Raw genomic sequence first — 24,329 nt, forward strand, 5'->3', positions numbered from 1 at the left:
GGTACCCAGTGCTGAAAACTAGGTCTTGCACATGTGCAGTGTCACAACTAATCACAAGAATTTTCACTTTGCTTGTTGGTTATGGTGGACAGAAGTGCAGTAAAAATATGTGATCATCTAAGACTCATGTAAGTCACCAAAACAGATATTAATGTTTTGGAAATAAGTAGAGCGCATGTGCTGACCATTGTTCCTAGGTTTAATATCCTCTTGAGCAGGGAATCATGAGGATGACAATGTTCTCTCTCCTTTATATAAGCACATGCACACATGCATGCACGTGTATGTATATATATGTATAAATTATATATTGACATTACACAAAATTCAGATATGGCAGGGAGAGACCATAAAGCTGGGACAGAAACATTTGTGCAACCACAGTCTGAACTCTAGAATTGCCTACTTAACATTACATAGGGTTTTACCTGATTAACACAGCCCCTCAAGCATAAATGTAGCAAAACCAGGCTTGAAGATTTCCCTAACATTAAAAGTCTCACACATTCCCTGGGCTCAATGAGCATTTAAAAACTAAGAAACTAGCATGCTAATTCAATGCTGAAGTAATGCTGAGAGCCTGTTTCACACGGATAAAAATTTCATACAAATTTTCTTGATTTCAGTGTATTTGTCACTGCAGTCTCTGCTCCTTTGTATTTGGCCATTTTTAGAGGGAACTGAATTGATTTTAGGCCAGAGGTCCCTGCAGAGGTTTCTCAGGATGCATATATAGTACTGGCTGTCCACCTTATTTCTAGATACCAATTTAAATAAAAGCACTAAAAATAGACTTATGATAAGAGGCTTCTTTATAAGCTATTATATCAGCATTTGTGTGAATAGGGAAAGAGGAGGAGCCTATATGTTTCTGTGCTTCTGTGTATGTACCAAACACAGAAATATGTACATGCAAATATATAAATTTATATATAAGCATACATAAAATAGCAAAAGTGAAGGCTGGCCTATAAAGCTCAATAAAATTTTGATGACTATGAAAAACAAGTGTGTCTTTTCCTTGAAGTGAGACAGACTTAATGGACTTTGTGGGCTGCAAAACAACTTTCTGTCATTTTGGATTCCTCCCATGTAGTACTGTCTGAAGCTTTGAAAGATTCATTTCACTTCTTTTCCTTCCCATTTCTTCTCTGGTCTTATGCAGTGCTCAGAGGCACTTTGCAAAGGAAAATGCAGTATATAAAGCTTCAAACGGATAGAGTTTGGAGTGGCAAAGGGAACCACAGTGTGAGCAGAGTGGTGTAGGCTGTTCTTCAGGGACAGGCTGTGGCTCCATCGGACCCTCCTCGCTGGTGTCTGGTACAGAAATGACCGTTCCCAGCTTGTACACGTAGCCTGCAGCTGTGTGTGTAAAGTTACAGCTCGGCATGCCTCAGAGCCACCACAGGCTGTCGGGTTTAGAGGAGTGGTATCCAAGATTAAATTGTTCCTGCCAGTCTTTGGAAGTCTAGTTCTGCTCCCAGACTTTTTCCTGATTCTGGTCCACATTTTGTGTCCCAAAGACCTGTAGGATGGAGCCTGTGTTGTTTGCCCAATAATAGGTTGTGGTGTGAATTTGTTGGCTGTGTTTTCTCTGAAGTGTCACAGCTGATCCTCTTTTGCTTCTTCCATGTATGCCAGTGTCCTTATAAATTTGATACATTTGAAGCAGATGATTCTGTTCTTCCCACTTCTTATCCCGAGTTCAGGACACTGGATCCTGGAAGAACTTTGTTTAGATGGTGGTTTTGTTGGATTTTTTTCTTTATTTACTGCTTTCTTTGTCTGTATAGGTTATTCAGACTTACACTTACACACAGCAATGCAAACGTGTGAATGCACTTATAGGGGAGGTCAAAGGCTTTGCAAAAATAATTGCATCTTCTTCTTTCCTGACATATTTAGCATGTTTTTTCATTTGCACACTAGGTCTCCCTTATTTCCCTATTTTCTGATATCATAGGAAGTATAGCATTTATTATTTTACATCCTTTGTTGTAATGAAAGAGAGTGTTCCTGTGTAGGAGTAAAGGTGGTCTGCTGAGCAATCACTGGATATTGTTTGGTTTGATAGATCTCCCATAATTGTCCATAAGGCTATGCAATACTGTGATTGAACTTCATATTCCTGCTCTAATTTATAACATTTTAAGGCATATTCCCTCTCACCTAACAAGTAGGTACATGGTAAGTGAGCTAGTAATTTCATTTTAAAAAAAATCAAAATAGGTACAATTGCAGTGCATGAGTCTACCACCCTTTTACACTAAAAACAGGTTGCTTGGATGAGTAAGAATGACTCACGAGAGCTTACTAATGCTTAAAAAACCTGACATGAAATTTAACTTAAATTTTAAGCAATATTAACAGAAATTTCAGAAGTAACTTAAGTTGCTGTGGGATCCTTTATGAAAGAAGTCATGGTATGTAATGTCTGGGACTGTCATAGATCTGGGTTACACAACTTGCTTAGGTCTTTTTCTTCCCTCCTGTTTATAAATTGTTGGTGGGATAAGATGCAAAAGTTCCTGCAAAATCTTTGGCCTTTCTTGGGGAGCTTGTTCACACTTTCCCATTACTCTGTGTGCGTGAATATAACATGCCCTGCACACATCATGGTGTTTATATAGCCCCCATGACATCACCATTTTACTTAATTTTTCACTGGAATTCTATGGAAGTTTGAAATTGCAATATGCTTTCTTTAATAAATTGTTTTTGTCATGTATGATTGTTATCTTGTGTGGCTTTTGAAGACTTCTATGCCAATGGATTAGTTCTTCTTTCTCAGTGATTACATTTTTTCTTAGGCATTGAAATAATTTTTTAAAAAAGGAAGGAGGGCATTTTGACTGCCTTGTGATTATGACCTATTTTGGGACAGAATAAAAACAACATGATACAAATTAAAAAATACAAGATTGAAAAAATTGTTAACCACATACTTGTATGTCTGCTTGAAAAAAAAAAAAAATATATCTGAATCAGTCCTAAAAGTATAAATCAGGAGGAATGTTACAGAAAGCTGAGTTTTGACATGCAAAGTGTAAGCCCCAGGAACCACACTTTTGTTTTAGGGAATGTAAGGGAAATAACTCTTTAATTTCTGAAGAAAAACATTTAGAGGCTTGTACTTCACCTCTGAGCTTCCTAATAGTATCCTGCCAGCCAACTTCCCTGTTGGCTTCAGCTGAGAGATTTGCGAAAGAATCAATAACAAGAAGTGAAAGTGGTTTATGTAAGTAGGAGTGCATAATGTATAAACAATGCTTTATTAGTAAGCACTAGTTAGAGAAGCACAGGCTAATATCAATCCTGCTTGAAGTCAGTAAGATTTATCTCTGATGTTAGTCAATACATAACAGGATCAGGCCCTTTGTAGCATGGAGCTTTGATGCTGCACAGGTTTGTCTTTGAGACTGTTTCTACATAACAATAATTAAAATTCAGAATAGCAAACTTCCCTCCAGTTAGGTAAAATGTACTGTATATACTTGTTCTAAAACAGCAACAGGTGGGTTAGAATTCCGTAAATATCATGCTAACATGAAAAAGAAATAATTTCTTCTTATACTGTTACAGATTTTTCCACTGGTTTCTGCAAAAAGCAATTTATAGCATACATCTGCCCAGGCATGCATTCAGAAAGGTGATTTTCAACAAGCCAAATAATATTTTCTTCTTCATGAGTGAAGTTGCTTTGCCCTCACTAGGGACAACAAAACTTCAAGTACTCTGAAATTTTATGCATGAGACATTTCCAGGACCAAGAGTATCATTTTTGCAAAGAGGTTTTATGTAAACCTCAAAACCTGAAAAAAGCAAAAAGTTTGCATTCAACCTTCCAAGATCATTAGCGTTAAGCATGACTCAAAAGCATATAAAGATGGGGAGAGCTGGTTTTGAAAAATTTCAGAATCACCTAAAAAAGGTTTTCTTATTTACCAAGCCTGGTTCTGCCAAAATGTGCATTCTGGACAATTAAAAAATAGACATATATACTGTGGGGGTGATTGAAAGCGAGAGTATTTTTTGTTTGTGTATGACCCATTTTGATAAATTACGATAGTATTGTGCTTAAGACATCAAACATATGACTTAAGCTGATTTAACAATCTCAGATTTGGTAGTAGGGAGATAATTTGTACCATCATATCTCAGTCCAGTAATGCATTTAAGCACATCCTTGCTCTTAGCATGTGCAGAGCTGCATGCAGTACAAACTTGCACATTTGGTTGGATCTGTAGCTTTTACTGTTCTTTCCTTAAAACAATTTGTAGCTGCTTATCACAAAGCATTGTGCGCTAATGCAGACAAGAGGCTACTCCAGGCTAAGTCTTACCCTCTTCTTATTTGCACACTGCCCACAAGAACAAAGTTTGCCATGAAGATGGTTGGAGGAAAACCTGGTAATCACTGTAGGTTTTAAAATGCTCAATAGTCACTAGGTTCTCAGGTAACAATACACCTACTGGTAAAAATCCTATTAAAAACTATTAAATAGAAATCCAGACAAATGAAATCTAAAGACATCACTTTAGTGTCTAGTGCCCAAGGTGCTCACAATGAGTTTTAAAAAACTTTTAGCCAAAAATGGAAGACTCTTTTTTTCTTTTCCCTCTTTTTCTCTCTCCCTGGTCACAGGGAACTGATGGCCACAAGAGACATCATGTGAGCCTGTCCCTGGCTGTGCATCAGATGCCTTCAGCTGATGGCCAGGTGAAGCGGTAGACATTTTTGGTCTCCAGCATGCTTGGCAACCCAACTTGGGGGTTGCTGTTTGTAGCAGCAGGGAATATGCCAGCTTTCGCAGATCCGTACTTGCAGGAGGAGCGCTAGACCTGCAAGGCAGCACCCTGCCATCCAGCTCCTGGCTGGCACCGGGGCTCTGTGAGTAATCCTCTGGTGGGGGACGCATTCCAGCTGAAGGGAGCCGTCTCTCGTCCCTCGGGCCCCAAGCAAACCCAAAATGAGTTTCCATGGGAAGAATTAGGGGCTCACCAGGCACATGGGGCTCTTGAGACTGGTTCTTCTGAAGGTTTTTGAGGAGCAGTGGTACCACATACACTTAGGTAGGATGGGAGGAATTTCTCTTGGGTGAAGGAACCAGGACTGCGGGTCTGCTGGCCCCTCTTGGCTTGCTGGATGCTGAGCTGATTTCAAGTCCCAGCTGGGTGTAAAAGGCATGTTCCCATTTCTCCTCAGCATCAGGTCAGCAGCAGAGAAGTGTAGACAGCTATGCTAAGTCCAAGATGGTGGGAAAACCAGCTTTCTGGTGCTCGCCAGCAATGTCACCTTGGTGGTCCGTGCACAAGGTGTACAGTCAGGGGCAGGGTCAGCAGTGGTCATGGTGCCCCTGTATCACCCACAGCCAAGCCAAACACCCGAGAGGTACGTGGAGCAAACCGCAGGGCAGCGGGTGTATCAGGCAGCGCTCAACAGGTGAGCAGGCAATACAGCCTTGCCATCGCTCATCCTTACGCCTGAAAGCAAAACTCATTTTCCATGTATTGTTTATTCCACTGCCAGTCTTCTGAATCACCATGTCCTTCCCTGCTTCCCCCTCACTTGTACGCACACCTAGCTTGCATGATGTTTTTTAAAAGATTAAAAAAAAAATCAAAGTTTGCTGCCTACAGATGTTTTGGGATATTCCTTGTATAACCCTGCCTTTGCCCTCTTCATTGGGCAAGGCACACAGTACAGCAGAAACAAAAACGTGTGACCTTTTTCTTGACCTTTATGCTAATAGCTTCATACTAACCGGCAGGAATAATTTCAAAATACCAGGAAAGCAATTAAAAGAAAAAAACCAAACTTGACATGTAATAAATAATTTAACACCTCACCCTAACACAACCTGCAACGTCTTTCAGTCACATTATGGATGTATACTCATCAGTTTTTGTGGTGCTTTGCATAAATTTCATTAGTAGGAACAGAGTAATATTAAAACACACACATATACACAATTTTCTGGCTTTTCAGTTCATTATGAAATACTTCACCTCTGGGCAGATGACTAATATGCTATTAAACTTCTCTATCCTTGAGTTGTGTCATAGCCAAAAAAGGGGTGCAGTCACTCACAATCTTTATTAAATGAGCTGAATACACCCACTCAGGGAAAATGCTGTTGTATTACTTTAATGTGTCCTATGGCAGCATTAACACACCTTTGGGTCATTTAGCTCCATGTTGTGGAGCTACAATAATAACTCCATAGTGAAAACTGGGGGAAATTTCCATTATAACCCCGTGCTGTGTAGTTTGGGAGGCATTACCCAGAAGTTTTAAATTTCAGATTAGCAGAAGGAAAACTTTGACTGCACGTTGGATTGTGGCAGCTCATATTTGGACCTGGGGCTGCCCTACAGTCCAGTACAAATGACAGTTGTTCACTGTCATAACAAGGTAGTTACTTTTGTTCCGTAATAAAAGGGAGGCATGGACAGTTGTATCCCAATGCTAGCCAAATTTGGGTGATCCCAGTTCAGATCCTCTCTCTGCCAAAGACCCCACATATAATTTTCCTTATTTTCCTGGATCTTTGGTTTCTTATATGTAAACCAGGATAATGAAACTGCTTTTTTGCCGCTCCAGCTTGCAGTGGGTTGCATGAGCCTGATCTGCAGAGGCTGGCGTGGTGCCCTCTCCAGCATACCAGGGCTGTGCCTGGAAGCAGGGAGTTTGATTGCTACTGAGGTGTTGAGGTGCTGCAGCACTGCAGCTAATTCCTCTTACATTGCTGCTTAATCAAAGGATAAAACCAGTGCTGAGTGTTTGGTGTAGCAGGTCGCTGCTGCAAACTATGGACTTTGTGTATTGGGAGATACAGTGAGCTCTAGTAAACCATGTGCGTGGGGCAATACAATCCTGAAGAAATTTTTTGTTTCAGTTTTTCTGTTATAAAATTGTAATCTTCTTATGGATTACTCTTTAATAGAATAGATATTAAACTTGAATATTTCCCTATTGACTTTATTATTAATTTTGTCTAGAACTAGACATTAAGTCCTTTTTTTTCTTTTAAACCAAAATGTTCAGGAAGAGGCGAAAACATGCAACCGCTGTGAACAGTGAATAGCAAATCCAAACGGCTTATATAATACACAATATGTCAGGAAACCTTTTATGAATACAATTTAGACCAGAACCAGACTATTTTCAAGGGGGGATAGGAGACACTTCACCTTTCTGCCCATTAAAATTTCTCTATAAAACACAACATGAATTAAGCTAATAATTTAAACAGGAAGCAGTTTTCTCTGGTAACTTGGGTTTAAGAAATTGCTTCTTTGTCACTGTAACTTCTTTGTCTATGCTTAAAGCTGGCCCTATTAAATGTTGCATGAGAGTGACTCAAAGGCATTTAGAACACAAGTCTAATTACCCATACAGGACCAAACTTGACAGAAAATTTGGGATATTGTTCTGGCAGTAGCTGACAGTGACGACACTGACAATAAACTCGCCTTATGAACAAACCTATTCGGTGTGTTGTTATGAATGGAGAATCATCTGATTCGCTTGTGTTTAGGGATATATTTTTGTATGGGTAGGAAAATTATTTTTAAATTAAAGAAGTGAAATTCAGGAAGTTTTTTCTAATGTTCGCAGTTTTTTCCAAGCTTGCACTTCTTGAAACGAACTTGGAATACTGTAGGCGTTTTATTTTGTAAATGAAGAGATTCCTTATCCTCTCATTGGAGCATATTTTAGTGACAATGCTGTAAATTCTAGGAATTCTAGTAAATCCTAGTTATTCTAGTAACTCTAATGACACAATGGTGTAAATTCTAGTAATTCTAAGAAATGTCTATTGCAGTCGGAGCTAAATTTAAAGCTAAATTTAAATTTAAATCTAAATCTAAATCTAAGCTAAATTTTAAATCTTTCCAAGAAAGAAAAAGCAAAACCTATTTATTTCCCTGAATAACTTCATCAGTAAGAACTCCTTCCTTCACCCTTACTTATTTTGTACATGCATTACTATGGAAGTTCCTGAATGGAAAGCAGATTGAAAACTGTTACTCAGCATGAATAAAGGAAAAATTACCAGGATGTAATGAATCAAGGCCCTTTTTTTTATTGCTTTTCAAGGTGCATTTTTATTATGAATGCCTCAGCTTCACAACTCTAATCTTTAGCCTTACAGTGCTATGCAATAGATCCTGAATTTTCTGTGCGGCAACATTTCTCATTTCATTCGTGGGACATAAATGGCCTAATGGTGATCTTTAAAGAACTTCTAAGGTGTCTAAACACTTAATGGAAAAGATAAAGCAATATGACTGTAATCGGAATTCCACTGAGATAAAGGTGCTTAGATGGCCACAGCTCCTCTGCTAATGAAAGGCAAAACCCATCTTATCTCATTATGATTTTCACCACAGTAAAGATTCTTACTGTGTAAATATTTAAATTTATTTTTCAGTTTTTCTATAACTTGCAGCTTTAATCAAAACGGATACAATCAGCAAAAAACCACCATGTGGACCAAAACAAAGAAAATATTTCAAACCCTTTTTTGTGAAAATCCCTTGGTCTTAAGGGTTGTTAGTATTGTTAATACATCTAAGGGATTAAAAATTAGGGTCCTATGTATTAATTGTTATTTCATAAAGCCAGGCTAAAGACAAAGACCACAGGAGTGCAGCCATACAATGGTATGGTTATTATTAAAACAAAAAAATTAACAACTCATAAGCACATTAGCAAAAAGATGAATAATTTAGGCGTCAGGCTGACACATATTGGACTAACTTCCTTCACCCTTAAAATTCATAAGTCTATACAGGTCTCATAGTATGATTCAGATCTCATAATTTAATGAAACAAACTTAATCAGAGGTGTTAATTAAATAACAATTCTGATATGGAGATAATTTAGAATGACTAATTAAAGACCTACTTTCTTTTCCTCTATCATTCTGTGAAAAGTTCTACAAAGATGTAATTTGCTAATTAAATCATGAGATCTGAATCAATGTTTCAGGCACTTAATTGCTTAGTGTTGTGCTCTTCTCTAAGAAATCATGGAAATTTCCATGAGAATTGAGAATGTACTTTCTTTTTATTACTTTTTTAAACTATCTTTTCAGTTAGGATGTTGATAACATCTTTTTCTTTACAGTCTTAAAAAGAAATGGACTAAAACCAAGAAAGGCTTTGAATTTGGAATATATTTAAATTGGGTGTGCTTGAAGTTGTGCATTTGCGAGCATCTCTCAGGAGCAAGCTGGTCTTTAGGTAAAGTATGGCAAAGCACTTAAGTGCACCCTTATTTCTGTCCTTGTTCATCAAAGGAAAGAAGCACATATTCTACTTGAAGGACGTATTTCTGTAATTTTGCACAACTAATTTTTTCTTTGTTTTCCTCTCCTTCCCTCCTTGTTTCTAGGTGCAAAATTAATGCCTTAAAAATTAGCAAAAACTCAGCATACATAGACTTCTTCCTTGTTCCTTCCTGATGTAGATAATTTCTGCAACCATGTCAAGAATGAAATATTATTTCATATTGGGTGCTGGTGTGAATGGAGGTGGCTGCTGTCTATCTTTGAGAAGCTCCATCATCAAAAGGTTAGATGATAACTTGATAGGTTAAAAAATGCTGAATATATTAAATATCTTTTCAGTTACAAATATAGAATTTTCTTTGGACAATGTTAGATTTTAAATCACCTTCCAGCATTGTCCTGATTTTCCAGGTAGTATACTGATTTCCATGTGAGGTATGACCACATGATAAGAACCAATATCAAAACTCCTTCTAAAGTATTCAAGGCTGCAAATTAGGCTGAGTGCAGCACATAATTTTTAATAATAAGGAAAATGATAAACTGGAAACATACATTCTTGTAAAAAAACCATAATCCTATTTTTAGAACAGTTTTTAAGGGGTTTCTCTCAGGCTTTCTAGTTTACTTAAGAACAGAGCTGGATTTCTTGCTTAAAAAGTATGTGTCCCAGGTATAATTCACTGTTTTTCTGTTTGACTGTTGCAATTTTTTGCAGGTTTCTAGCATTATTATCATTACAGAAAATAAATAATTCTGACAGATCTTATGTGACACCACTGGGGTATTAATGAGAAGAGGAAAAAAAACAATGATGGGGCTCACATTTGAACTAAAGTTGAATTTTTATTACAGAAATTTTTTACATGTCCAAATGCAAACCAGTTTGCTGTCTGTTGGTTCCTACCATCCTGTTTCCCAGTTAGCAAACGGAAAAGCTAAGAACAAGTGGCACAGAGACTATACAGTTTCTGTACTTTCCCAGAAACTTTCTCTTTGCTTTAGTGCTTTGTCTTTGTAGTTCCTTTGTCTGATTTGTGATCAACTCCTTGTACACTCTGGGTTTTCAGAAATTGCCTAGGTAGCCACAATTTGAGTTTAACACATCCCTAGAAATGTGACTAGCAATTCAGTTGTATTTATTTAGCTTCCCGTTGGTAGCATGCTCCTCAATGAGCAGTCTTTATTTTTATAAATACTTGTGAAGAAACGTTGGCTTCTTTTTTATGGGGTATTATGTAATCTGAATTAAAAACCAAACAAACAAGGTCTAGAGTAAGTGCTTGAAATGCTTAAGAGCCCACCTTTTCCATGGAGACTTTAGTGAGTTAACCTTTTCCCAGCAGTGGGATTTCAATTCTGTGTGAGGGGGTTTCTGCAGATTTTCCAGTTTTCAGAAGAGTTTTTCAGAGGCAATACTGCTATGGGCTGCAGGGGTTCAAGGCTGACAGATCCTCAGCCTTTCAGCTGTTTGGGTGCTGTGTTTATTTTCACACCCTGCCCCACAACTCAGAGACATTCAGCACCTACCCATCACAACTACGTTAGGCCAGGGTTATTAACCCTATTTCTCTAGTCTGGAGAGAAGTTAAAGTCAACATTTTCATACCCATGTTTCTGTGTTATATGGAGGCTGCTCTTATCTGGCTGCTCTAACATGTCTCAGTGGCATCAGTGTCCACCTGAAGCTCGGGAGTAATGGGTGAGCAGTGCCTGGATATGGCCCTCCTCCATGCCTGTTCTCCTGGCAGTCTAAACCTGTGGTTGCCAAGCTGAATTAAGCATGGTGTGGAGACATTAGACTGGAAACCCATGAAACTGGGATATCTTCCAATAGCCTGACAGCTTTACAGCTTCGCATTCTCTTTATGCTTCTTAGCTAGAGGTAAAGGACATGGACAAAAACTGGAACACTGACTTAATGTCTCAATGTCTTCATTACCTTTACAAGAGAGGTGATGTGAAGACACGCTAGCAAGAAGTCATTAAGATATTGCCATCATGGAAAATCCCAAGAACCTTGAGTCATGACAGAATGATGAGTGTACAAGGCTCTGCATAAGACAAACCACTTTAGGACCCATTTGCAAAATTACCTTATCTGAAAATGTTTAAGCATGGTACCATGTCCTGAAAAAAAATCTCTCCCAACTATCTCTGAAATTGCTAGGATTAATATGAAGATGGCCGGATTAACTATATCAAACCATCTCCTGGTTTGTATGAACAGTGACAGACTCCTAAGTACTACTGGAGAACTACCTTTATTAGACAAGACCTGACCAGACTTGCTCTTTTATTGTAGCTCAAGATTAAAGCATTTCTTACCACCACATTTTTTTAACTAATCCTCTCTCTGGCTGATTCATAACAGCTGTTAAATAACTAGATATTTAGCTAAAGATGAACCAAACCTATAAATTTAAACATGTGATATAATAACCAACTCCTTTATGCATAGCAAACTGCTTCTGTCATCATTTGAATGCTTTACGCTGACCTCACTGTCTGCATCTGATTGAACTGGTCTAATGTCATAGTTGACAAAAGACGATAACAATAGTTGATTAGATATTTCTGATGCATTATGGAGGAGGATAGAGACCACATAGGAGCGTGAGGCTTGCGTGGGGGGAGATGGAAAGGTTGAGATAATTTTTTGAAACATCTGAAAGGTTGGTTGGAGTTTGTTCCTGGGTGTTTCAACAGCAGCACGTGCAAAAGTTCACATGCCTTGTTTTTACTTATTTTCTTTACCCCTTTGCCAGTTATCTCTTTCCTCCTACATGACTGTGCAATGAAGTCATAGCCTTGTTGTGGATGTAACGGTACATTCACCATTTTTCTATGCTTTCTTAGAGGTTCTGACTTGTCAGAAACTTACTAACAGTAATACTAGCTGGCGCTCCTGCAGCAGTTCATCCTCTCTAGACCACAGTGCCGTGCAAGCATTGACATTTTCTGGTGCGAGAGGCTGAGACCAAGAGAAGTAAAATTACTTGCCCAAATTCATGTAGGACAGATTCAGTCTTTTTATTCACAGCTCCCTCCTGCCTTATATCACACAGAGCCCCCATGCCTTTTTTCCACAATGAAGAGACAACATGTGCACATAAAGGCTTTTATTAAAACAGATCTATGTAAAAACTCAGCCAGAAGAAAAAAAGCCTTTTTTTTCTCTTGTTGGCAAAAGTAACTTGCTTCCTTTTTACATATTTTCTTGGTTCAATTTGCACTGGTCCTAAAGTCCCCTTTAAATAAAACCTTGGTAGTGATATTTTAAAAGAAATTGTCTATTATTGGAATTAAGTCTAGGAAATGTGAATTTGTTCCATGTGAACAAGTTTCATGAAAACTAAAGTACAGTGGCAATTTTAAAGATTACAAGCACATTCCTGAAACCTTTTAAAAACATGCTCAGCTTTAAGCTTGTGAAAAGTGCCTTAGGACTTAAGGTTAATGATGTGAGTAATGTGTCGTCTCGGCGCAGACCTGAATTCATAAGACAGTAATTCATACCCAGAAGAGAAAATGCTCAGTTCTGTTCTTCCCGCAGTAAACATGGGAGCACCAGTGGTTGTGAGCTCCAGTGGCTAAAACTTCAGGAGATCTGAGTTCCTTCTGTTCTGAGTTATATTTGTATTGTCAGGGAGCCTAAGAGAGCTTAGTTGCGCTGTACTCCGTGCAAATATGGCATGAAATAACAGCCTTTTTAAGAGCTGATAAAGCACAGCAAGGCAATTACACAGAAGCAGCTATCATGCTAGTACATCTCACTGATGTGGTTTCCTGATCTCCTCTGCATGTAAAGGGCAATGAGAGAGAAAGTCTGAAGATGTTCACCTGAAAATGAAATGGCGCAAACTCTGGCACTGTGAACTACTCTGCAGTATCAATCACCTTATCGATACCAAAAAAGAGAGAAGGATAGAGACTGGAACATGTAGAATCTACTCTGCAGTATCAGTCACCTTATCGATACAAAAAAAAGAAAGAAAGATGGAGACTGGAACATGAAGAATCTTGACAGTGACAAGAAGTCACCTGTATTTGGTGAGAAAGAAGAAGAGGGAAGTAGTGTTGAGGTAGTCTAAGCTGCTATGTAAGAAAGTGATCTTTTGCAGCAGCAAAAAGGAATGGAAAGGGTTGATCTAGGCCCCTGCTTGCCAAAGTCAGGGAGGATAATGTTTTGATGAAGGTGTGGGATTTGGAGAGTGGAAGAAATTAAATGTGTTGTTTGGAATGGCTGTATCCTTGAGAAAGAGAAAACATTGCACAGCACAAGCACCAAGATTTATAAGAGCAGACACTGAGACTGTCAATTCAATATTACAGACTGAGGGTCTGCGTGGCAGGTAAGTATAAAGAAAGAAAAGTGGAGAAAGCCTGCCAAGATGGAGGGATGGCTCAAAATCTTGTTGAACTTGAGCCAACAGCCAGTCATACAGAAAGAGATGTGAGAGAAACAGGACAAGACTTCATTTTTGAGAATGAACCTAGCCTAGAGTAGTCTGTGGTTGGCTTGTCTTTCTCATGTAGCCTTGTCTTTGTGTAACCTTGAGGGTTAAATAGGAATATCTCTTATAACATTAAAAAAAAAAAAAATTCTACAGACTACTGTCAGCTCGAGTGGTCCTAATCAGACATAGCATGTTTTTACTCATTTGAGGGCATATGCATGAAGTAACCCAATGCAGGAACCCAGTGATGACAAGTGGCAGGTGCTCAGTGACATTTTAACCAGGGAAAGATTAATTTGAATGCTACTGGAAGCAAAACTGCTTAACACAAGACGTGGTCAAAGCAGTAGTGGGGACAGAGAATTGCACCCTGTCCTTGTTCACAGGAGGCCATGCACGCACAGCACTGGAGAGGCTCGCAGGGACACTGCAGCTCCCTGACCTCTTTCCCTCCCCAGCCTCACTTGTTTTAGCTATGCAGGCACTGCTTCTGTATATATACCCTGGTTTCCCTCAGGAAACTGCCAAAGCCACCCTACTTAATAATAACTGTATTAATTCCTCTCTTTGCCTGTGCCTTAATAACCTGTTGACCAAATCTGAGCCAATGCAGCAAGGTTCAGAGATGTGTTTCACACAGGCAGTGGAGGAGGCTGACGGTGACACTGCAGAGAGGGGATTGCAGACGCCAGCCATCATTTGCAGTTGTGCAAGTAATGCACTAGGGGCCTCTTGGCCATGCACTGTCCTCTGCCCAGGGAGGGAGCAGGGCTCCCATCAGAACCAGGGGTCTCCCCTCCTGGGAGAGGATGGGGTGTGAGGGGAGGGTGCAAAGGGGACATAACACCCCACACCATGCAAAACTGGCCTTGATTAGCTGTGCTGCTCACAGGGCAACAACTCCAAAGCAGCAGTTTTACAGCAAGGGTGAGGATCCCCAGGGGGCTTGGGCTCTGCTTCAGGGCTGATCTGAATGGTGGCCATGTGTGGGATCTTCAATTAGCCATCAGGAGAAATAAATAGCCCATACAGTATGGTGTCCAAGGGGTTCCAGAAGAAGAGGAACAGTTTTCTTACAGTTGTAAGTCTTCACATCTTTGGCCTTCTCCGTCTCCACCCCTTCATGTACTGCCAAGTATTCCCTCTTTAAACAGATCCACATCTCTGCCCCAGACTTAATTCCTGTCATCAGCTTCACTTATCTGCCAATCATCATGCTATCGAAATCACACTCTTGGAGGCACCTAGTAAAATGTACAAAGAAAGTTCTGTTCAAAATAAGTTTTACAGCCAGACACGCATCCAGATGGCTTTATAAACACAGGCTTGAAAAGAGGAATTTTCAGCCCATCAGTGCCTCACATTTTTGCTGTATGCAGCAGTTGTGCTGACATCACAGACATTTGTGGCTTTGGAAGATCTGATGTAGCTAGATTATTGACACCAGAAACACAGGAGTGACTGCCTCAGAGGGCTGAGCCAAGCTCCACACTGCTCACCACTTCCCTGGTTCAGGAGGTGGTGTTTGCCTCTGGCTCCTGCTCTGCCCTCCACCCTCCATTTGGAGAATTCAGCACCCTTCCCTAGACATAAATCCATGGAAAAACAAATACCATTTTTTTTATTTTAAACATTATTATGGATCAAATTCACACAGACTTGAGAGGTCAGGACTACCTCCAGTCTCCTTCCTCAAAGGCATGCCCCTTTGTGCACTCACCAAACTGCATTTTGTACCTGTTTTCCAGCAGACACACAGGAGCATTATACGCTATGGATATACACCTGGTGATGAGAGAGCCAGGTAAGCAAACAGAAGCAGGAGCAACCTGAGCACGTGCATGAACTTGTTGTGAAGGTGAAGCACTGTACTTGTTCTTCAGAACAGAAAATCTAATACTTATCTTCCTTCTCCCTGAAGGACTTTCTCCAGAGAGGGCTAGTAACTACTGGCAGGCAGCAAGGCGGGCAGGAAATATGTCATGGGCTGAAGAAGCCAGAGGACATTGCTGGCTGTGGAGCTTTCAGTAGACAGCAAACCACAGCACGAGCTGCACCCCTGTAGCATGTACAGCTCCCAGAGGTGTTTCTAGCCCCTTCTCTCTGTTAAGCTAATGTCAAGAAGGTCCAGTACTGGAGAACAAGAAAAGGAAAGAAATACACTTCAATTCCTTGCTCATGCCCTAGCCTATGCCAGTGGCTGAGAGACACGGTTACTGACGAACGGGTGGTTTAGAAGAAGGAAATAGCTGTGGATGTGCCATGTATGATACTGCAAACCAACTGATCACAACATGCATACCAAGATAACACTCCACTTACAGATGATTGTTTTTGTCTGTATGCATTGACACAGACACACATATATGCTGATGTGTGTACATGTGGCCATCAGGTACTCTTAGAAGGACTATGGAGCAAACTTCCTAAACAAGTGAAGGTGTATATTTTGAGCTCTGCTTCTGTCATCTGCTCTACTTATCTGTAGTCATCATGCTATTGGTATCATTCACTCCAAAGTGGCCCTAACACTTCCTCTGAACTGGAAATACATATATCTCCAGGGTAAGCAGGATATAGAACTTAAGTTGACTCCAGTTACTAAATCTAATCCAGATGATAAATACAATTACTGATGCTTTTAATTTATGATATATAATGGTGGTGAACTGCTGCATAAAAAAAGATCACAGAAATTTAGATGTACATGGAACAAGACACTCGGCAAATGTGCAGTCATGTATTGGGTTTTATGTGGTGTATGTTTTGTAAAGTAAGAGGAGACGGTCTAAGACTTTCAATATTCAAGGGAGAAACTCAGTATCACCAATTCATAGACCCTCAGCCATTTCAATTTGAAAATAACCTTTTTAGAGATCAAAAGGTCCTTACTGCTGATTTTAAATGCTTTGGCTTAGCTTCTCTTTACAGTATGCCCTAGTCATTTTTGCCACTCTGGCAGTGCCAAGCACCCCTGAAGCTGATGGTTTTCTGGGAGGAAGCAGATATGGCCATGGTATTGCTGTGCCCTGGCAGTGGTTGGCTGAGCAACTGGGATGTCTCTGGGAAAAATGGACACAGAGAGGTGAAGCCACCCTCTGTTTTGCACCTGCTGATTGTAATGCCAAGCCTCCTTTCCCTCGCTGTAGCAGACACAGCTTGGATATGGGTGAGGAGCAAGACCTTTTCTCAAGGGTGCTGGGGTTCATGATAAAGATGAAATGAGTTCTGAGGATGCAAACGTATTTGCAAGATGAAACAGTAATTATACCTAAAATGTTTGTGTTTGATTCACTTTTTTAATCTGTCTGGCAGGAATAGACATAATATCCAGCTCCAGATGGCTCAGGATCTTTCTCTCTTTTTTTTTTCTTTTTTTTTTCCTTTTTTTTTTTTGTTCTGTAGGCCGAGTGCTGTTCTATTTTATATTTCCTAGATTCCTTTGTATTCATTTTTGGCTTCCTTTATCTCTGGATGAGAATTCTTCAGGTTGGAATTTCTGCAATTGTAGCATCTGGTGCATTATTAATTTTGTCTAATTTTTGTATTGTTTACAAGAAGAGTAAAAGCCATTAACATGCAGGGTATCCTAAATGAAGCTTAACCAAGTCCTTCAGTGTTCTCTGAGGAACTGGAGAGACTACTTGACTATTAATAGGACATCTTATGTATCCAGGAGAAGTGCAAAGGAACACTTGCTAAGTCAAGGGTTTTCCATGTTTGCCATGAGATAGACTTTTCTCAAGCGCTCAAAACTGCCAGGAAATGTTACTCCCTTCTTTTATCATTCAAGAGGAGAGGAGAGCATCCCCAAATGTCAGATTGTCTCTTCTCTATGAAAGGCAAAGAATGAGGGGTTACTTGTATTTTCAGCACCTCACTACTCCATTATCGTGTTGAAGATGGAGCCAAAATTTCATGCCACGTGTCAGAGATTTGGTTGTGGAACAATTCAAATAATGGCATTACTCTGTGAAACAGTCCGTGGTTAGCTTTATTCATCCCTGCCCTTCTGATCTGTGTCAATACTGGAATGGAAATGGTTTACATCCAGATGTCCTTGGGTTTTAATGACTCTCAGGCAAGTGGAAAACTCAGCAAAGACAATTTTGTTGCTGGAGTCAGAGCTGCACATAGGTGTAAAAAAGTCTCAGTCTGCTACTTACTGAGCTATGCTACAAGGCCAATGTATTAGCCCCAAAATAGCTATTCCAGAAAACAGTTGGGTTAAGAGTCATATAGTCAAGCCACTGGGACTTAAAATTTCTGCCTGGCATAGAGAAAATTTTCCATATTATTGCAAATTTTTAAGTTATCTTTATGCATCAAGAGGCTCTCTTCATAGATTAGAGCAAATAACACATTTGTCCAGAGAAGAGGCATTTGAGCATCATGTTCATGTCAGTATTTGCAACTCCATCAAAACAGGTTTCTCTAGTTGCTTAGAATTAATTGGTAAATTTAACATGCCATGAAACAAAACAGTAGGTCCATCCCTGGCATTGACAGCACACCTTCTTCTATCAGTCTTTTAGTTTCATACTTTTTTTTTTTAATTTTAGTTTGATGGGTTTACATCTCCCTTTTTAGATCACCTGGGGCATTTTGGAAAGGCAGACCTTGTTTACAAACCATCTGCCCACTCTGGCATGTTGAAATGTCACTGCACATGCTGACACACTAAAGGGGATGTAATCTACAGGTGCCTCTTGGGATGGGTGGAGGAGGCACAGGCAGAAATTTTTACACAGCTCGTCCTGGAAATTAACTATGTTGTAGGGATAGCAAGAGAAACTCTGGTGGCAGGGATGCAGGAGCATGCAGAGGCATTACCCCACAAGAAAAGAGACTGTGACTATGTCAGGTCTATATAATGATGTTTAATAGCATGTCCAGTGTGACAGTTTATACAACTGTAATATATAAATATAATAATGCAAGCACAACAATAGTGGTTACAGTTATGGTTTAGCAGTATTCAACTGTAAGATAAGATAACGATGAGATAACTATGATGATGGCAGTGGATAGCTACAACAAGCTTAGCAGCATGCAGTCATGGAAGAGTTAGCAGTACACTGCTATGGTTTTGATGGCTGCTCCCAAATCCCTGGATTCTCCAGGTGCTACAAGGTCTGCAAGACCCCGCTTTTGTCCCTGAGCATCCACACGGATGTCACAGGGCCTCAGGGTGTTGCATGTGGTCAGGGTGATCTGGAAAAAAGGATGGCCACCATAGCAGCTGATGTTCATGACCCAGTGTCATCAATGCCTGCCCTCTTCTGCTGACCCCACCCTTGTTATCCTTAGGTTGTCCATTTAGCTGCTTAGGACACCATGACCTATGGCCCCCTGGGCTTCATTTCCTCCATTTTCTGGACAGATTCATCATTACTGAGTCACTTGCTGAGCTGATCCAAAAGTGACCAGTCATAGCATCTTCTTATATCGTGTCTTCATCCTGCAGCTCTTCCCCCAGGAGTCTGTTCCCTGAAACTGGCTTAGAGGTGACCACTGCTTTCATAATTGCCCTAGGCATCCTAATCATGCCATTATTGCACTTTTTGTTCTAAGTTCCACAAACCATGTTAAATGAGCAGGATGCTAAATGTCTTCATGACAATGCATGTCAGCAATTTCACTGTGGTCTTACAAATACACTAAGGCTTTATAGTTAGACTGGGCCAATGGTACATTAGTATATTAGTCTTTCACCACAGACAATGCTAAACCTATTTGTTATGTTTGTTATGTAATATAAACGAAGTTACATTAAGGTCTTATCGTGGCTCAGTGGTCCCCTCTCTCCTGCTTTGGACTGAGACCCCTACAGCCATGGGGTTTCCTCTTAGAAATTCATACAAGGATTGTTCCTTTGCTTTGGTTCTTCGTCTGTACCATTTGCAATTTACAAAGTATGTATCGCCTTATGTGCTGTGTGACATAGGATGGACCATTTAAAGTGGCTGAGTTTCTTCTTTCCTGAGTAAGTACTGATAATGAATGAGACACAGATCTGATCCTCCCTAAGTCGTAGACACAGAATTTTGTAGTCTGTACTAGTTTCCTCATCACAATATGTTTTTGTCCCATTACATCTCCCATCAAATGCTGAGAATTATATTTGAGGTGTGAAGGAAGAAGGGGGCTTATCTTGTGACTTTTCAGGAAAACATACTTCGAATGAATTTTGTTACAGAGTGTTACCCCAGTGATCTGATTTATAAAACGCTTAGAACAAAGCTTTGGGAGGTTTTCAAATCAACCATAATATTTGCATGTGCAAATTCACCAGCCAAGGCTGGAAGCACGAAGAGATGACTAAATAGGTTGCCTCTGCCCTAATGTATGCACTATACAGAGTTGGGCACATGTCCAAGCCACTCATTTGTTCCTTTTGTTCTTATGCAGGCTAACAGCGTATTTGCTATAAATTGCCATCGGTTGGGATTTGCTGAGTTGTGGCTAAGCAGGGCCAAACGTCTACAACAGAGTCATGACTCATCAGCATGGTTTTGTTATGAGAGGAGACAGTTATTATTGAAGGTTGCGGGATGGAGGGCTCTGGACGCGGGACCCCCATCCCTGTCACCCCTTCAGGACGCAGCTGATTGAATTCACTGGTGTTTATCTTCCCCCTCACCCTACCTGAACCCAGCAAGGCCCATGGGACTTCAAGCCTGATTTCACCTACTTTTAGGTGGTGTTTTGTAGGCACTTATTGATGTTCTCTAACAACAAAAAAATAAACTCATCTGAATGGAAAATGCCTCCCAGATGGTGTTACTCAGAGACAACACTTGAGCAACTAGTTTCCTGTACACCATATTCCAGCATTTCTGTATTATTTTTCTTGTTCTTCCCAGGCTCTGGAAATTAATATCTTTCCAAGTTGTAGTTAGTAATGATCCCTGTGTGAAGCTAAATACAACTTCTAGGAGACTAGCTGCATATTTTGCACCTACCAAAATATATGGCATATATTGTATCTAATAGATAATTTCCTAGATGTATGCATATAAATATGTTTGGGGCTTTTTTTCTCACTAGTATTTCTAATGAAACTGTAAGATAAAGAACTGTAACTTTTCCCCAAAACTAACTGCTTTTTTCCACCCCCATTTCTCCAGAAACTGGAAATTACGTTTGGTCCATGAAGAAGCTGTAACTTAGCTGTCCCATAGCTCCCATCACCTCTGAGCCATGTTCCCAGGGCACACTACAAGCTTGCATGACTGCCTCCCTCTGTTGCCTAGCTGTTTTTTGAGTAAGATTATCTCTCCTCCCCTTATCACAAAAACTTTTTTTTCCCCTGGGAAGTTGGCTCTTTAAAAAAATTTGGTTAAAAAGAATCATCAAATAAAAAATAAAATCAGTAGAAAAAGGTAAGCCATCTTAACATACAGAAGAGTAGAAAGTTAAGCTTAACCTGAAATATTTTGTTGATTAGATTTTGAACTGCACACATGCTTCAAACATTCGTTGGTTTAATAAGGTGCATTTGATGGAAGCAGCCAATTTTTTCAAAAATAAGGAATTTGAGCTGCTTTTTTTTTCTTTTCAGTTATAGAATATCATAACATAACTATGTTTTATTTACACTTTTGTAGAAATGTCTCCCTGCAATAACAATTTCTTCTTGGGAACACTGGCAGTTCCATAGTGTTAAGTACATAAATTAATAGATGGGTATGTGTCCAATTTGCACAGAAGACATTAGCAGGTCACTAATCATTTGCAGGCACTTACTGCTAATTTAGTGATTAAATTTATGCCAGCATTACCAGAATGAGCTGTCACACAGCATTGGTCACTTTTTTGCATTACTTTGGTGGTAGAGGACGTGGAAATTCTGGGAACTATAGAAAATCCAAAGCCATATTAGCGGTGGTGGCAGCTCAAATTCTCTAGCATGCATCTTCATAACTGCACTTCTCCTGGATAACAACCTTTTTCTTTTGGTGCCTTAGAGAAGAGGTGAGCATTTTAATTCACTGGCTCTTAAATGTGAATTGACTGGGTTTTTTTAGAAGGTTTTCTACCAGTGCTTTATCCAGTCATTTACCAGACCAAATAACCTCACCTCCAAGCTATCAATAAATTGGATAAAATCAACAATATACCACCACTGTCCCCCTTTTCCTAATTTGTAAATAGGTCTCCACCAATCATTTCAACACTTCAATCCTGTAAGTCCTGCTAGCAAATCTCAGTAGTAACAACCATATAGCTGTGTCATGTATGAAGTCTTCCAATTCCTCCACATTTTCTTGGGCTTTATGCATTAATACAGTGGTAACATATTAATTGCACATTTTGCTTGTGTTAGTTTTGCAGGGCAAGTATGATGATATTCTTATTTTTCTTTCACAGATCTCAGGCTCCAATGATGCAATGAAATATTTGCTGCCTGGAAAAGTCCTTCCAGATTTGAACAAAAAAGTGATGAGAGTACCAATTGGTAATTACTAGGTGAATGTTTTAAGTAATGTTTTTCAGATACATAAGATCATACATTAGATTTGAAGTGTTAAATAATAGTTCTTTCTCATGGTGGGTAGTTTGTCTATGGGTAATAACTCATATTTAGAAGTAGCATGACATGCTCTTTATGCCCGTAAAACAATTATGTTCTTCCTGTATGTAAGCAGGATTCCAACAGGTGATCTTGTGTAATATACTGCTGCTCTTTTCTGCAGGTTCCTGTCATACAATATAATACCAGTTCTTCAGGGCTGTTGAAAAAATGTAAGTATATTCTGTAAAAAATCAAAAAGGTATGGGTCAGACTACTTTGAGGAAAAGTCAGGGTAGGGCAGCAAATGAGGCCAAACGATACCACCGGCATTGTACTAGTTTGTTAAAGGCATATTTTTCAATTGTTAAGTGTGCTGCCAGTTACCAATTCCCTGCCAGTGTATAAAGGTACTAATTACATGTGCAGTGCTTGTCAAACATCCTGCTCTGCATCAGCCAAACCCATTTCATCAGGAGTTTCCCAGTGAAATCCAAAGAAAGAATCTGTGAAATTATGCAATCAATAGTGATTTTTTGTAATCAGCCTGAAAGAAGAGAAAACGAGCACATACTGTTAGACCTGAGCAGTTGGTGTTTTTCACCGTGTGCTTTGGTAATCAAAGCAAATTCTCAGGGCAATTAAACATCATGTAATACATGAGTACTACCAAACTTTATCACTCCCTATTCAGAACAATGTTTTCAAGCTATTTAGGAAATTAATTTAAACATTTCAAAGCACGAGAACAGTTATATCTAACTCATTTAACAGGTTTCATTTTAGAGATTTTTTTTTCCCCTGTGAATGGTAGTGTACCAATGGGCCTAAGACCTTTAAAGTCCTATTAATATACACACCAAGCCTAACAGAGTCAGCAACCTACTGCTATGGCAATATATCATTATCCTGTTTTGGGAGAGCTGATACTGGGATGAGAAATTATTGGCCTCATTGCTAGAAGAAGCAGTTGACAAAGAAGAGGTGACTTCGTAGTGGGGTCCCTGTCTGCTTGACAATGAACTGACAGTTGCCAAACCATTTTACATGTGCATAACCATATTTTTCCACTAACCCAGCAGGACTCAAACCACCAACATAAAGAGGTGAAAGGGTCTTTCTGCCACTCTCTCAGGTACTGTATTTCAGTAAGAAACACCATTACTTTTGTAAAGTGAGAGAAGATTTTTCAAATGCCTTCATCCTTGGCCCACTTCTGCTGCCATGGTGATCAGCCCAATATAAAAAGAAACTGATTTCATGGCAAAGCAGATAAATGAACAGAACCTCCCCATTTCCTGAGGTAGACACAGTTAAAGTTTGGCCATGGATGGCCACCCATGGTGCCTCCCCTCCATTCATTTTGTTTCCTGACTATCACACTTCAGTGTGGACACCAAATCCTTCATCTACTTGACAACTGGGCATTGAATGCTTGGTTCTCAAATAGCTGTGAATGGTATTCATCAAAGACACCAGAGTTTATTTTAAGTTCAAGCATTTTATACTATTTGGAGGGGGGGTGGTGGTGGTTATATAGGGTTTTTTCTCCAATTTTGCATGAATATATATTGCTTGAACAGGGGCTGTTTGATTCAGCACATAACTTCAGGTGCTGAAGCTAACACGACTACTTCCACGCCTAAAGATCAATGTGGATTTAATACTCGTGCTGACTCAGTCATATAAGACAATCCTCTGGGCAAGCAAGCAAAAAACAATTTGATACCCTTGCTTGTTACCAGTCTTATTTCAAAATCCTTGACAAGTGCCAAATATTTCAGAAAAAAACTAACACATCTAATGTGAATCTTGTAGGTGTTCATGACTTCAGAGATTTCATAAAAAGAATTATTTTTACATTGACTAGGCTTGAAGAAAAGTAATGTAAGGCATATGTGTGCAATTTAAGCTGCACAAAAGGTCAATGAAGAAATGATTCAGCTTCTAACCTGAAGTAATAACATTCTCATCTGCTGCTTGTGACATCAAATCAAAGGAACTCACAAATAGTGCTGGTTGCTTTCAGTAATAGAGCATTACAAAATTAATAC

The sequence above is a fragment of the Ciconia boyciana genome, chromosome 4, assembly GCF_034638445.1.
Source record: "Ciconia boyciana chromosome 4, ASM3463844v1, whole genome shotgun sequence".
In the NCBI taxonomy this organism is placed as follows: Eukaryota; Metazoa; Chordata; class Aves; order Ciconiiformes; family Ciconiidae; genus Ciconia; species Ciconia boyciana.